This window comes from Ambystoma mexicanum, chromosome 3p (assembly GCF_040938575.1).
Source record: "Ambystoma mexicanum isolate Mex_15411 chromosome 3p, UKY_AmexF1_1, whole genome shotgun sequence".
Taxonomy (NCBI): Eukaryota; Metazoa; Chordata; class Amphibia; order Caudata; family Ambystomatidae; genus Ambystoma; species Ambystoma mexicanum.
Genome location: NC_090925.1, coordinates 504,660,058 through 504,665,546, shown reverse-complemented (window position 1 = coordinate 504,665,546; position 5,489 = coordinate 504,660,058).

Here is a 5,489-nt window from a genome sequence, read left to right as displayed (position 1 = left end):
TATCTAATGGCTCAGCATTACAGAACAACGCGGAGCGTTGTACTTCGCTTACCTTGTGTCAAATCACACTGCCACTAAACTTACAGAGAATCGCGGGTGCGCGCGTTCCTCTGTATGCTCAGTTGTTAAAAGTTACCATGGTAACTTGATCATGTTAAACAAGGAGGAACCGCCGGTGCACACGGCGGCCATGTTGTAATGGACTCGATCACTTAAACGGTCAGTAAAACAATTGAGCACAGCAGCCTTGTGATTACCTTTCCACTTATGCAGGTCGCTCTATATTTAAATGAAAGTATGCAACATGCCATTACTATAAATATAGTGACCGGTACTGTGATTAATTTCTCTAAACAACTTCTGTTAACAATGTGTATGTCTACACTTTTTACGTTAATTTATGTCACAAATCCTGCTTCAAACCTTTAGTTTATCTGATAAATTTGGTTCAAGCATATTCCAAATCTAAATACCCTATATTTGACACGTGGTCTACTCCATTATTGTGTAGAATGCGGTTCTGCATAATCTGTCATGTGAATGTACATAATGAAAGAAAAATTAGTCATGGATACAATTACAAAAAACAACTCAAATCAAACTCTTCATTAATTCCATCCGGTGCTAGGGAATCCAGTTTGTCAATCCAAAAAGCTTCCTGTTGAGCCCTCCATTTCTTCATATCCTTGTCACACTTCCTGGTGGATTGTAGCTCAGTACTGCGAATTTCAATTGCGTCACAGAGTGCCCTTTTTCTTTAAAATGTCTTGCTAGTGCTGAAGTCAAGTTGTTGTTTCGAATGCAGGACTTATGTTCGTTTATCCTCACTCTTATTTTCCGTGATGTCTCTCCCACATAATATACACCGCATGGGCACTTAATTGCATATATTACGTTTTCTGATAGACAAGTAGCATGGTACCTAAGCTTGATTTTGGCTCCAGTTTTGGGATGCGTAATGCAGTTGCCTTTGATCACGTTATTGCAATTGCTGCAACTCATGCAGGGATACGTGCCCGGATGTTTGTCTGGTTTTCTATTAGAGTTCTTGTCTCTCGTATTCACCAACATGTTGCATAGGTTGTTGCTTCTCTTGTAGGCAAAGACCGGTGGTTGGGGAAACAGATCCTTGGTTCGTGCATCGCTTGTGAGTATACTCCATCTATTCCTGATAATATCTTTGATTTTATTGCTTTGTATCGCATATGTGGTGATAAACACCAAATCTGGATTTTTTCGTTCGGTTCTTTTAGTGAGCAGCTGTTCTCTTGTCCGTGTACTAGTCTTTTCTCTTGCTGTTTGTAAATCAGTTTGAGGATAACCTCTTACTTTCAACCTTTCTTGAAGTAGTTCCAATTGCCTTTCACAGTCTTCTGTGTCACTAACGATCCGCTTTATTCTCAGCATCTGCCCGAATGGTAAATTACGTAACAGATTCGGCGGGTGGAAACTCATGCGGTGTAGTAGGTTGTTTCGATCCGTTTGCTTTGTATACAGTGTAGTGTTTATCCTGTTTCCATTGATTACTGTTTGAACATCTAAATAATGTACGTTAGGGTCACCAACTTCTAGGGTGAATTGTAACCGTGCATCTATCCCATTCAGGTATATCAAAAATATATCCAATTCTTCTCTTTCTCCAGACCATACTCCAAAGATGTCGTCAATGTACCTCACCCATGTTTTCAAGTGAGGCTTCCATCTGGCATTTTCCAGGATGTATTTACTTTCAAAAATATACATAAAGCTGTTGGCATACACGGGTGCCATGGTAGCTCCCATCGCTGTCCCGGATATTTGTTTGTAATACTTCTGACCGTACTCGAAAATAGAGTGTGTGGCGATAAATTTCAGTAGGATCATTAGAAACTCCTTATTTGCTCCAATCTCCCCAGTTTGTAATAGGATGGTTTCTACTGCCTCTTGACCTTGTTTGTGAGGTATACTTGTGTAGAGGCTTACGACGTCTATAGTGAACAAAATATCATGTTCATCCAATACAATTTGATTCAAAATTTGTAGAAAGTGTGTGGTGTCCTTAACAAAGGTGGATGTTTTTTGTACAATGGGTTGCAAGAAGTAATCAATGTACGTCCCTAGTGGTTGAAGTATACTCTCAGTTGCTGCCCCTATTGGTCTTCCTGGTGGTTTCTCCATCCTTTTGTGTATTTTGGGAAGGATGTATAGGTGTGGCATTTTGGGGAATACTGTAAAAAGATATGACTTCGTTTTTTCTGTAATCCAATGGTTTTCTAATGCTTCGTCAAGAAGTGATTCTAATTCCTTCTTGATCTCCATTGTAGGATTGTGTGTTAACTCCTTATAAGTGTTACAATCAGCCAATTGCCTTAAACATTCGATGTGGTAATCCTCGGTGTCTTGTATAACAATCGCGCCACCCTTATCCGCTGGTCTAATGGTAATGGAATCGTCTGAAAACATATTTTTAATCCGAGAAAGCTCCCCTCTGTTCAGATTATATCTCTTAGGATTTTTAAACTGATATTGTGATACATCTTTCATGACCATCTTTTCAAAAATGTCTATAGCTGGTACATGCACAGGTGCACAGAAGGTGCTCTTGGGTTTGAACTCTACGTATTCACTTGTTGCCTCTGGAACTAGTGCTTCGGATGTTTCAGCAAAGTAGGTCTTAAGCTTTAGTTTCCGTATTAATTTATATATTTCCACTTTAGTCTGGAACTTATTCGTGCTGTGGGTAGGTACGAATTTTAAGCCTTTCTCCAATGTACGGATTTCTTGGCTGGATAAAGTTCTTCGAGACAAGTTTACTACTAGTTCCGACTGGACTGTTGTCTGGTCTGGACCCCTTGGTACCTTCTTCCTCTTTCCTCTCCTCGTCCTCTTCCTCTTTGGTCTAAAAAACCTTCAGTGGTTTGGTTGGGTTGTTGTAATGGTCTTCTGACTGTTCCTGAACCACTCGCTGTTTGATTATCAGTATTCTGCTGTGGTCTTGGTTCTGCGTCTGATTCTGAACTGCTGTTGTCACTAGTTGGTCTATTTGTCCTCGTGTTGGCTTGTGTATATTTGTCTGCCCATGTGTATACTTCGTTATTCAAATAATCATATGTATCTCTGCGGAATCTTCTAACTTTTCTCGCTTCGAGATCTTGTTCGTAGCCTTCAAGTTTGGCATTGATGTCTGCCAAAATGTCTGCAAAAGATTCAGCCTTAGTTATCGTTGTGATTTCTTTAGATAATGTTTCAATCTCGTTTTCAAGTTCTTTGATATTTCCCGATAATTCTTTGATCGTGAGGAGTATCAAATCTAGAGAGCACTTATTAAGGATCTGCTCCCATTTCTCGACGAAATCTTTACTCTCTTTACACAAAGTTGGACGTAAGGGTATCCTCAACCCTCTCGGGATTCTTTATACTTTGTAGTATCTGCTCAATGTCACAGCATGTAATTTCCTATTTATCAACTTTCTGATTGAATATTCGAGTTGCTTGATCTTACTTATCGGGTCGTTGGTTGCTTTGGTGCGTGTTGTATCTTTGATTAGTCCCAATATGGCATCTGCTTCGTCAGCCGTGAAGCCTAATGTTTTTGCTCTTTTGTCTGTTAAATGTTCAATATCTTCATAGGACATTCTTAATTGAGGTGTGCTGCAACCCAAAATTAATCCACGGATGGAGAATAGAAAATTGGATTGTTCTAAGGTGAGTGCGCACTACCTGTTGTTGGTAGATTGATCTTCTTGATCATCAACTTACTTTTACTAAATTCAGGGTGCAAACCCGCTGTGAGGAGTGCCTCCGTGGAATGGCACTGTGGGAGAATGTGTTCAATGACCTTGGCCGTGAAGCCAGCGGTGCAGGCTGCACTCCTATAGCCACTAGTAAGTGGAGTCTTTAAACTTCAGGTACGTAATCTTTCAAAAAGACAAACAAAAAGAATCTCTTTTCAAGTGTGGCTCATGAGTATGTGGAGAATTTAAGGAAACACCTTCAACATGCTTTTGCCTATGCTCAGCGGAATCTAGAAAGATCAGCCAAGAGTATGAAGACCCACTATGACCTGAAAACTTCCAGGAAGGAATATCAGGTGGGGGACCGGGTCTATTTATACAACTTCCAAAGAAACCAGGCAAGACAGCACACATTTTTGCCTACATGGAAGGGACCCTTTGAGATTATAGACAAGATCTCCCCTGTGGCCTACAAGATCCGCATCCCCAAAGGCGGTTTGGCAGAGGGGGAAGACAAGTGGGTCCACATAAACCAGTTGAAGTGTTGCCATCCCAGGCACACTTTGCAGCAACTGGAGGAGTCCTCTGCAATCCCAGAGGGTACCGCTCCAGAGTAATTCAATTCCAACCCTAAAATATCCTACATATAGCCTATCAAATTCTGTGTTTCTCAAGTTTATGTGTTCCTGTCTCTTAATTTAAAAAAATGTGCATGTTCATATCTGTTGAGTTCTAAAATATATATGCCACCCCACTATATCAATGGTGGGGGAGAAATGTCCATGAATAGGTATTGCCGCTCTTCCTTTGTCGTCCTAGGAGAAAGAAAACCTGGAGACTGGCCAAGGAGGATGATCCGGAGACCAGGAGCAAAGATCCGAGGGGCCCGGGGTACCGCCAAATATTCCCATCAGGTCCGGCCAGGAGAACCGATCGATCAGTACCGGATGGAGGAAAAGATGCTGAACTGTGCCATTTGCAGAATTGGAAGAAGATTATGCGGACATACCAGTGCGTGGGTCAAAACCTTCTGTGCACCCGACTCCCCATCGACTCAAATTCAAAGTGCAGTCATGTGGGGGGGCCTTGTTGGGTGTCCTGACCCACGTTTGAGCTATCATGCTGCAACATTTGGTGCTGTGGGCTTAGAATATCCAAGATGGCCAAAAAGCCCACATGTGCGCCAGAATCCAGGAGAACCACGCAGTTTGTGCGCACACCAAAATGGTTGCCTAACTTGCCACCCACCAGTGCGAGCATGATGGGCCAGGGTGCCATGAGTGGAATGGGTGCCAAAGGTAAAACAGCTACGCCTGTTAGCAACAAAAAAAAAACGCTTTAAAATTACCTTTGGTTTCTCTGAATGCCAGCTCAAAATGCCTATTTTCAAACATTGCAACACATCCAAAAATCTCACTGAACACCAGCAGACATCTGGCAGGATGAAGTTTTGTGTGCCTACAAAATCTGGGAAGATGAAGAGCCCAAAATAATGTTGATAACAAGACTGGCTGAGTGCTAAACTGAACTGAAAGACACTAAAATCGAAATGTTTAGAATAAATGAGTGACCTACTTTTGAATGTCACATAGTTTGTCACTGTTGAAATGTCATAGTTTTGAACTTAGAATCAGCATTCTAGCTGCATGTGTAAAAATTGTAAGTTTGATTTAAACTGGGAACCCAAAATGACATGTAGCTAAAAACTGGCTTAAAGAGATTCCAATTCTGCCTGACTTCTACCTCCACAGGAGTTGAAACTTGATCAGCAGGTTC